This window comes from Echinops telfairi, unplaced genomic scaffold (assembly GCF_000313985.2).
Source record: "Echinops telfairi isolate 266 unplaced genomic scaffold, ASM31398v2 ScPeMD7_11;HRSCAF=52, whole genome shotgun sequence".
NCBI lineage: Eukaryota > Metazoa > Chordata > Mammalia > Afrosoricida > Tenrecidae > Echinops > Echinops telfairi.
The window spans coordinates 19541679-19553516 of record NW_022103908.1 but is presented as its reverse complement, the minus strand read 5'-3'; the positions used below and the strand labels follow the sequence as shown (position 1 = coordinate 19553516).

The window sequence follows — 11838 nt, the reverse complement described above, 5'->3', positions numbered from 1 at the left end:
CTCACCAACCTCCTCCTGCCTGTACTTCTTCCAAGACATAGTTGTTTATGTTCTTTTGGCAATCCATGGTACTTTCAATATTGTTTACCACCACCACCATAATTCAAATGCATCAACTCTTCAGGATTCCTTATTTATTGTTCAGTCTTCACTTGCCTATGAGGCAATTGAAATACCATCCCTCTCAGATTTACCTTAGTCCTCTAAGTGACATCCATACTGTTCAACACTTTTTTCCCAATTACAACTTCTCCTTAATATGCAACTAATGTAAGGTGTTAAGAGGATGCAGGTTGTACATCAGGTACAGTTTGGCCATAACACCACGCAAAGACCAGGACGCAATTTGAAAATATATGTTCACGTTATTGCTCAGTTTTTAGAGTACTTACTTTTAACTAAATAGGGACCTATGTATTCACATTTAAAATGCTCCTAATTCTTGTATGTTGTCTAGCAAGTAAGTATAAACTATTGATATAGTTCTAGAAATGCAACCAGTTGTAAATGAATTCCAATTTCAACGAATGCATCTATTCCTCTTCAATGGCATGTTATACTACCTTTTCATCTTCCTTGAATATGTAACTGTCCCAAGTGGAAAAAACAATGCAGGGCCCGACTTCTTCCTTAAAGATTTTCAGGTATGATAGAAATAAAATCTTGAATAAGTGAAAACATTGTTTTTATATTGCTTTACTAATTATGAGGGAATAGAAAAATATGTGAAGAAAAGCAAACGTTCTTTAATGTTTCTTTGCTTAAACTGAAAAATATTATAGATGTTTATTAGCTGTTTATTGGATTCTTCAAGTATAGGACATATCTATGCTTTTCTTACTGAAGAGAAGTAAACAATTAGCCTCATGTAATTCAAAAAAGATTTTGTTGGGAGACAAAAAAAGACAATGTGATTTTTTGATTTTTATTATGAAGAGCCTGCTATTGTTGATCCTGAAATACAAGATTTAATAAATAATAAAATAAGATTATAGCAGCAAGCCAGAACTTCACACATCACTGGGGAACTCAGAAATAGATTTTATTTTGTTATTGTTTTGTGGTTCCCTCTCTCTCCCTATCCTTCTTAGTCCACATGGGTTTTCTGTTGTGCAGCCATCTTGGGCTAAAAATATGTTTAAGGGAGAAGTTTTTCCTACCACAGCACCAGAACTTCATCCTTTCATGGGAAATAGGTACTTCTGAATGATAAACACACATTTCTTTTAGACTCTCTGGACCTTGACGGGTCTTTGAACATCCTCTATTTTTGCATGATGTCCCAATCATAATTCCATCATTTTTTACTTCATTCTTATCTTCCTTTCCCAGTGAGTTGAAGTTTGGCAAGTGCTTGTTTTTGAGGGGGAGATATTTTAAATTCCAAATTAGTTATTGGCTCATTGAGGTTTGGCCTTTTAATTGCTTCTACTGGTTTAGGAGTTGAGTGATGAACTTCTGAACTATTTGCTTCAATTCAGATAGACCCTTCTTCTCAACAGTCTAGACTTCAGGACTGATTGACTTGGGTGGCTTCTCACTATTATGCCTGCCTAGAGGCCAGCCCACGATGCTTAAGAAACTCGAAAAATATATTGTTCTCTTACAGCAGCTGTTTTCAACCTGTGGGCCACGACCCCTTTGGGGGTCGAATGACCCTGTCACAGAGGTCACCTGATTCATAACAGTAGCAAAATTACAGTTATGAAGTAGTAATGAAAATAATTTTATGGTTGGGTGTCACCACAATATGAGGAACTGTAGTAAAGGGTCGCGGCATTCGGAAGGTTGAGAACCACTGTCTTACAGTAAAACAAACTCTTTAATACATCATGAAAGACTGGGTTCCCTGAGTGTTATGTGCATGCATGGCACTGGTCTCGAGAGAGAAAAGCTGGCCTCTGGCCTGATTGTGACATTGCAAAGTCCTGTATGTTTCTATTGACAGATGTGAGGTCAGAATGCCATGAACCAAATGAGGGTGAGTGTCCAACTGTACTGTTGTGGGTACCATTCTGCTGTTCAGCACTTTACAAAGGCTTTGTGCAATAGATTTGCCTAATGTGATGTGTCATTTAATTTTTGACTACTGCTTCCATGATTGTTGATTATAAACCCAAATAAACTGAAATCCTTGATAAATTCAGTCTTCTCTGTGTTTGCCATAATGCTGATGCAATTGTGAAGATTTTTGTTTTCTTTAGATTGAGCTGTAATCAATATTGAAGGCCTTTGATATTTAAAGAGCTGTTAAACAAAATAACGATATATCATTTCACCACAATATTAATAGCAAAATAAAAATAAACAAAAAAATAGAAAATAATGAATGCTGACAAGGGTTTAGAGAGACTGTGACCTTCATGTTCCAATACATCCCTGATAGTACTGTAAAATCGTGCAACCACTGTGGAAAATTATTTGATACATCATTAAAATATCAGAAAGAGAAATATATAAGAGTACTAGATTTACTTACAAGAGAAATAAGAGTTGTGGTATAAATGGATATAGGCACACCCATGCTCACCATAGTATAATTCAGTTAGCAAAAAGATGGAGAAAACGAAGTGTTTGTAAACAGATGCATTGATCAACTGACACGTATACCTGATAGAATACAATGCAACATCAAAGAACAATGATCAAACTTGGAAACACAAAACCCTGACTTCCCTGATACAGTTTAAAAAAATAATGTTTCATTGAATACTTTGATTTATCTATCTAGAATATAAACCTAGATTGATAAATTCCTCCCCCTTTCATAGTTGGTATTCAGAAATTTTTCTTGATTTTTAAAATTTAATATATATTAAAAGCAATAAAAACTTGACAGAATCTTTAAATGCCATATAACAAATGAATTTACAGAATGCCTGTATGATTTAAGGTCACAGCCTTAAAGCTTTAATAATCAAGGGAAAACGTTAAAATTCCTTAAGTTTCCAGGCACAGATACATGTTCATCATATAATAGAAGAAGAATGCCTACATTTTGAATGCCACTCCAAGTTTCAGATAAATTAGACCCTCACGACTCTTCCCAATGCATGGACCATATGGGAAGCAGCTGGAAGTGGCAGGGGCAGATGGGGTTGGGTATTGAATACTTTGTGCATGTCTTTTTTTTTTTCAACCAAGGAAATTTTTTTAAGTGTGGGAATGTCAGAGAAGAGTTTTCTGAATAATTTTGGCTTAGAATAAATTAAGCAGAGCTTCCAAAGCATGCGGTGATCAATAATACACATTTTCAAAAACATCTCTCTTTGAACTACTTTGTTCAGGATTCAGAGCCAGTTGAGTAGGATTGCTATTTTATTTTCCATCCCTCAGTTTACTTCATTTTTGGAGAGAGAATATGTCTATATTTTATATGGCAGCCACCCTACTCTATTTACTATGCAATACGAAAGCATCTGTGAGAGAGAATTCTGAGGTGATGTGCCCCTTGAAGAAGACTGCAGTCTCAAGGTAGAAGCAAGCAGGCACTCTCAGATCATTAAACTTCTGTCTACATCATACTGTAGTAAATGCCGTCACCACAGATTCTACACAATGTTAAAAAAATGTTGGCCTTTCGATCACTTAATGAGATGGAAAATATGGAAAGAAGAGTAAGTTTTTCTTGTACTACAAGAAGTAGAAATAGAAGTTCTATTTTTAAAATAAACTATTTAAGTATATATTAAGTTATCCCACGGTATTTTCTATCATTGGACACATACAAACGTTGGATAATGGCTGTTAACAGCTTATGCTGTTGAATTTGAGTGTAGTCAAAATATTGAATATACAATGGACTGCTAAAAATAACTGTGCTGGAAAATGTTTCAATTTTAGCCACTCAATGTGATATTTTCCATTGTTTTTTTCATATATAGTCTTTATTGTGTTGAAGAATTTCCCTTTTATTACTGCTGTGTTAAGTGTTGGGTATTGTCAAATGCCTATTCTGCATCTACTGATATGATCATGTCATTCCTGTTCTTTTTAATATCTATGTGGTGAATTACATTGATCACTTTCTACTGTTGGAATATCCTTAGATCCCTGGTATGAATCACCCTTGATTGTGGTTGAATTATTATTTTGATATGCTGTTACATTATAATGAATGAAATAGTATTGAATTTATTTGTGTCTGTGTTCATGAGTGATGTCGGTCTCTGGTTTTGCTTGCTTTGTAGAATGAATTTTGGACTTTGTTTTTCCATTTCCACATTCTTGAGCAGTCTTGGATAAAGGTGAGTGCTTTTCTATGACTATTTGGTGGAAGTCCTCTACAAAACAATCTGCTACTAGGTTTTTCTGGATTGGAAAGGTTTTGGTAGCCTTCCTGATCTCTTCTTGTGTAGGGGCTATTAAATTTTTCTAATTCTGTGTTAATTGGGTAGATGTTGCATTTCCAGATAATTTGACATTTTTCTACATCATCAAACTTGTTGCAGTGCAGTCTTTCAGAGTAGTAGGTTTTTATTCACTTTATTTCTGTGGTAATGTCATTCTTTAAATCTCTAAGTTTAGAGATTTTATTTTTCTATTCATTGATAAATTTTTCAATGGTTTGCCAATTTTGATAATCCTTTTGATGAGCCAACTTCTTTTGTTGACTTTGTCCATTGTTTTGATGTCTCCAATTCATTTATTTCTGCTCTAATTTTATGATTTCTTTTCTGCTGGTGGTTGAGGGATTAAGTTGATTCTTGTTCTAGTTTTGAGATGTATGTGTTGATTTTGGATTTTTCATCTTTTGTGATGTGTGCATTGATTACTATAAATTATCATTTAATAACTGCTTTTGGTATGTCTCAATGATTTTGATATGGTTTGTTATAATTCTCATGTATTATCACTCTCAAGGAATTTCTTAATTTCTCCCCTTAGTTCTACTAACCTATCGTATTTAAGTAGTATGTTATTTAGACTTTGTGTGTTTGGCTTTATGCATTTGTTCTTCCTGTTACAGATTTCTAGTTTTATATTGTTTTGAACTGAAATAATTGATTGTAGAATCTCAATTATTTTTTCATTTTTAAGACATGGTTTGTGGCCTAACATGTAGTCTATTTTAAAGTATATAACATGTGCACTGAGAACAATGAACAGTGTACTATTGTTGGGTAGTGTGCTCTGTGTTTGTATAGGAGGTCCAGTTGGTTGATTATGACATATATAAAATTCTGAATAAAACATTGCCAACCAAGTATCATATCCTGAAAAAGTATCCTTCAATTACAATAGAGAAAAGGTCTCTTCAGACAATGAATAAATTAATTAATAAAAACAAGACCCATATTACAAAACACATTAATCAGATTACTATGGATAGAGAATCCACCCAACAACAGACAAAACTGAGAGGAACATACAAGACTACATCATCAAGAAGCCAATACAATGAAACTCAAAAGAACAGAGAAATGGGAGGAGCAAACGCATCAATAAGAGCACAAACAAACCAAGCATATTCTCAAAATTACAGCAAAGAACTCACATATATAAATAATGAATGTCAATGGAGTAAGTGCACTAATCAAGAGTAGCAGACTGGAATAGAAAACAAGAAGCATCTATACGCTGCCTTCAAGAAGCACATCTTCAACTCAAAGATAAAAATAGATTAAAAATCAAATGATGGAGAAAAATGTACCAAGCCAATGACAAATGTTAAAAGTCAGGAGTGACCATATTAATCTCTGATAAAATAAACTTAAGGCAAATAATATAATGAAATACAAGAATGGACACAGCATAATGATTAAATACAAAATAGAACAAGAACACATGAAAATTACACACACACACACACACACACGAAAACTCCTCAAAGTACATTAATTAAATGCTCCGAGAATTGAAGAGAGAAGTAGACAGCCTGTCGATAACAGTAAGACATGGGAAGGGAAAAGAAACTGTTGCAAAAGTGTGAGTGCTTGCAGATCAGTACGTCACAGTTATAAGTGGGTCTACAGAGCAGAAATGGGACCATACATGTATATTGTGTGGGAAAGAGAATTTTAAAACGTTGATTCTTGGCTCTCCATGACCAGAAGATTATAGCATTAATGGTGCACCCAGACAAGTCCCTCATGGCTATGCTAATTCTCCTGGATCAGCTGGTAGAGTAGTAATCTACTTTCTAGTGTATTCTGCCTAAGGGCAAGGCTATTCACCCTGCGTTTTAAGGCTCAAAAGAAATTCAATGAAGACAGAATATATAATGGAGATTTATATGTGGATTTGGGCTTCCCCTACAAATCATAGTCGTGCCAGCCCAGTACTCAGAAATTTAAAGTCAAATACAAAAGGGTGTTGAAGGGTTAGATAAGGAAGAGTGTACATTTTCAATTCTTCAGAAATAACTTTTCTCAATTTTATCAACTTAATAAATCACCTACTTCTTATCTTTCATTTTGGTAGGTCAGAAGTCCAATGTCCTTGACTCGGGGGTACTCTTCACAATGACTCACTGGGCAAATATCCAATTGCTTTCCAGCCTGGCTTTCTAGGGACCCATTCGGATTCTAAATAGAATTTAATTCTCAGTGTCCATAGAGATGAGGTATCCTTCTGTTGGTTCATCAGCCAGAAACAGTTCTCAGCTTTTAAATCCGCCTATAGTTTTTTTGGTTTGTTACACAATGGCTACAGTACTAGGTTCATACACAACACAGCAATTGTGGAGATGGCACAGGACTGGACAGTGTTTCCTTCTGTTGGACACAGGGTCACCATGAGTCAGAACAGACAGTATGTACTTAAAAACAGTCACCAGACTCCAGTAGTAGTCAGTTTCTTCTTATACTTCTAATCCCTTATTTTGCTGTCTGCATTATCCTTCTCCCTCCTCTCCTGCCAGCCTCTGGAAGAAAGTTCTATTCTTAACGTTCATGCGTTACACTGGGCTTTCCCTGGACACCTAAAATAATGTCATCATTTTAAAGTGCAGTTCATAGGAGCCTTCAGGATATCTGCTACCTGCCCTGTAAGATAGCACAACCACAGGAGTAATAATGAATTGGATTTCATTGAAACTTATATAATCTCTACCATAGAAAATAATATGTTTGTGAGCATTGAAACTAATGTTAATATATAATAAAGGGAACAAGTACATGATTCATTTACTATATAAGTGATACATACAACAAATAATAAACCTAACATTAAGTAGAGTTATTAGAATGCATTCATTTATAAAGACTTTCATATACTAAATTTTCCCAATCATACTAGACCTTCATTAAATGCTACTCAAAACACTAATGAAATCAAAGTAGGTTAAGGATGAAAAGTAAGTCAATACCATACAGAAGGTAATTATCTAAGAGCCTTCATAGCAGCAAGACCGCTGAAAGCGGAAATAGCTGTGGGTTTCTAATCTGGTTGGTTTTATGTTTCACATTATAATATTTTCCTGAATTTCAAAAGAAAAACTTAAATGTTTTATTTAGTGAAGTTATATACTTCTGCCTCTAACCCTTTCTATGTCCTTGTCCACACACTGTGTGTCTGTGTGTGTGTATTTGTCTTTTGGAAGACGGTAAGACACTTTGCTCTGCTGTTTTTCATATAGAGTTATCAGAACTCCCTTCACGACTGTCTGACACTGAAATGAGGGAGTCTCACAAAAGACACAAATAAGAGTGCCTTTTCCAGTGTAATTTTGGGGTGGGGAGAGAAGCAGCATCAGATATTTGTATTGACACCATGAGTCAACAACACCCATAAAATTATCTTATTTTCATTTTGAAAATTCAGCACAAAGAACTCCTGTTTTTCTTACACTCAGAGGGAGAATTCCTCGGTGATGCTTGCCTGTTTTAGCATCTGCATACTTCAGCTATTCAGTTTTGCCTCATCAATCTTGGAGTGCTGCTTGCAGACAGATCTGCTCCATGCTAACCCAGGCAAGAAAACGTCAGATGCTCGGGAAGCCTGGCACGCCTGTTGTGACTGGGAGTAGTTATGCACCAGACTTTCAGGCCAGGTGCACCTTATCGAGGCACATTGGCAAAAAATGAATCATGCTATCTTCTTTGTTTTTAAATTAGGCATGTGCAATTTAAAGTGCATTAAGAGTATTAGAGGTAATTTTAAATAATGGTTAAAGTGTTTGACAACTTTAAGAGATCTACATACCTCTAACATGTTCAGAAGATGAAATTATAACTGCAATTATTTCATTTTTATATTACCAGTAGATGGCCATTTCACATCATTATAGAACAATATGTAATAAAATGGTTATTCTAATGTAACCAGAAGTGTTTTATTTTTAATATTATACATTCTTTAAAAAAAAATAATTTTATTGGGGCTCATACAATTCTTATCACAATACATACATACATCAATAGTGTAAAGCACACTTATACATTTGTTGCCCTCATCATTCTCAAAATTCGTTTTCCACTTGGGTTCCTGGAATTAGCTCCTCATTTTCTTTTTCCCCTCCCACTCCCTCCCCGCTCCCCCTCCCTCATGAACCCTTAATACTTTATTATTATATCTTATCTTACAATGCCCAGCATCTCCCTTCACCCATCTTTCTGTTGCCCATTCCCCAGAGAGATCAATTTCCCCTTTCTACACGCTCCCTCCTGGTATCGCCACTCTCACCGCTGGTCCTGAGGGGTCATCTGTCCTAGAGACCCTGTGTTTCCCGTTCCCATCTGTACCGCTGTGCATCCTCTGGTCTAACCAGGTTTGCAAGGTAGAATTGGGATCACGGTTGTTAGTTGGGGGGAGGAAGCATTTAAGAACTAGAGGAAGGTTGTGAGTTTCATTATTGCTATACTGAACCCTGAGTGACTCATCTCCTCCCCACTACCCCTCTGCAAGGTATTTCCAGTTGTCTACAGATGGGCATTGGGTCCAAAATATTATACATTCTTGAGGGGAATAAATCTAGAGAACACTCAGGCACAAACATATAATTTTGCACTTGTACACTGTTTAGATTTCTCACTACTTTCCAGGTATTCAACACAATTACTTTTGTAAATTATGCTCTAAAGAGAATAAAGCTTTCAAAAATATGAATTATAAAACAGCATGGACTTGCTTAGAATTAAGGCTAAAATATGAAGTCTATTAGATATTTCCAATTGAGTCAATAAATAAACAAAAACCAAATCTGATTCCATTGAGATAATTCCCAGGCAATAAGGGTAATGTAAATTAGGTGAAGCAAAATCAGCTATTCAAAATATAAAGCAAACTTGTTGCTGGCTCAATTAATTTGGCTGCCTGGCTGTTATCTGTGGAAGTATGTACATAGTCAGGCCTTTCTTCCAAAAAATCAGCTAAAACAAAAAACTCACTACCAGCAAGTCAACTGCAACACATAGCACTTTATAGAGTAGGGTACAATTACCCCTGAGATTTTTTTGAGACTAACTCTTTATCAGGTTTGGAAAGACCTATCTTTCTTCAAGGAGTGGCTGATGATTCCAAACTGCAGACCTTTCAATTAGCAGCCCTACACAAAACTATACCACTATGACTGCATACATTCAGCCAAGGAGCTATCGATTGATATCTTTTGGAGCTTCACCTATAAAGATTTTGATTCATTAGTTTTGGGTAGATGTACAATTTACATACTTAAAAAGAAGTCAAGTTAATTCTGATTTATATAATGGAGACCCCAAGTGGGGTGAATAGTTAAGGGCTAAAAATCTAGCCAAAATATTGGTAGTTCCAACTGACTTAGGGGTTCCTTGGTTTGTGTGCCTAGAAATTTGATTCCGAAACATCACAGCACTGAAAGCTCTATGAGCAGTTCTAATCTGTACACATGGGAGAGTAGCAGGATATAAGATCAACAATCAGAAGTCGATTGGATTGCTATAGACCACTGATGGGATTACAGAAAACCACAAAAGGTAATGGCCTTCATAATAGACAAGCATAATTGAAATATCTAGGGCTATACCTAACCAAAATATCAAAGGATCTGTAGGAGGAAAATGAGAACATTATTACAAGAAACCAAAAGGGATTTTCACAAATGGAAGAATATTCCAGGCTCATGGATTGGAAGACTCAATAGCATAAAGATGTCAGTCCTGCCCAAGGTACTACATAAATTCAATGCAATCCTGATACAACTTCCAACATCATTTTTCAGAGAAATGGGGGAAAAGTGATCACCAACTTCCTATGAAAAGGACTGGCAAGGAAATCCTAAAGAAGAACAAAGGGAGCAGTTCCATGACCTGACTTCAAAAGTATCACACAGCCATGGCTGTCAAAACAGCACGGTACGGGTACAACCATAGACACTCAGATTAATGGATGAGAACTTAAAATCCAAAAATAAAAACAGCATCATACAGAGAAATGATCTTTGACAAAGACCCAACAAATATCAATTGGGAGACAGATGCCCTCTTCAACAAATGGTGGAAAAACGGGGTATTAGTCTGCAGAAGAATGAAACAAGACCCTACCTCATTCCATGTACAACAACAAATTCAAGGTGGATCACACACCTCAAAGTAAAACCCCCAGATATGACAAAATAATAATTTATAAATTATCAAGGGTGCATGAGGGAGGGAGGAGAGTGGAGGGAGGGGAAAAATGAGGAGCTGATGCCAGGGGCTTAGGTGGAGAGCAAATGTTTTGAGAATGATTAAGGCAATGAATGTGCAAATGTGCTTTACACAATTGATGTATGTATGGATTGTGATAAGAGTTGTATGAGCCCCTAATAAAACGATTAAAAAACAAAACAAAACCCCGAACTATTAGGACCATCAATGAGAGGATTGGGACAAAGCTAATAACTTTAGTGCAGGGAATATACTATATGGGCTGTCAGAAATTAGGAAGGATACAAACCCAAAGGAGGATAAAATAGATGAGTGGGACATTCTAAAGATAAACCACCTTGCACATATTAAGACTTCATTAAGAGAGTAATAAGAGAGCCTACAGACTGGGAAAAAACATGTAGTAATGACATACCAAAGGGCTTATTACTAAAATCTACAGAATCCTGGAAGCTTAAAACAAGAAAAAAATGAATAGTCCACTGAAGAAGTAGCTAAAAACTTGAACAGACGATTCACAAAGGTGGAAACCGGAATGCACAATAAACGTAAGAGAAAGTGTTCCCGATTATTATGATCCAGGAAATGCTAATCAAAACAACCTTGAGATACCACCTAACACCCACAAAAATAGCCCAATTTTAAAAAGAACAAAAGAAAGCAATAAACGTTGGAGTGGGTGTGGGAGAGAGGAACTCTCATCGACTGCTGGTAGTCTTGTAGATATGTACAGCCACTGTGGAAAGTGATTTGGCGATACCTAAATCAGATGGAAATTGAATTACCATACAACCCAGCAATCCCACTCCTGAGCTTATACCCCCCCAAAATAAGAAACTAACCACAACCAGTCATCTGCGCCACAATGTTCATTACTGCGCTGTTCACAATGGCCAACACTTGGAAACAGCCTAAATTTCCATCGGCAGGTGAGTGGATTTAAAAAGTCTGGTATATACACAAAATAGACTACAGTGCATCCTCAAAAAACAGTGGTGAAACTATGGAACCCCTCATCTCCTGGAAAGAGTTGGAGGATAGTCTGCTGAGTGAAGTTAGCCAGGAACAAAAAGACTAGTATAAATGAGTCCTCTAAGTTATGTTCAAACAGCAGAACGGGCATGAGGGAAAATGCGTGTAATACACAATTCCTGGGCTGAGGACCAGCTGTGGTAAGAGGCAGAACAAACCCAAAGATTCATATGTCATCAGTCATCAACAACAGATGCAGGTAGCTCCTGTGGTGAAAGGCATCTTTTACACTCCCCCCCCC

General features: G+C 36.2%; 1 pseudogene; it reads right to left on the bottom strand.

Moving 5' to 3' along the window:
* Window positions 1–1080: 1080 nt before the first annotated feature.
* Window positions 1081–2014, bottom strand: LOC101649192 (annotated as a pseudogene).
* Between the last annotated feature and the right edge of the window lie 9824 nt (window positions 2015–11838).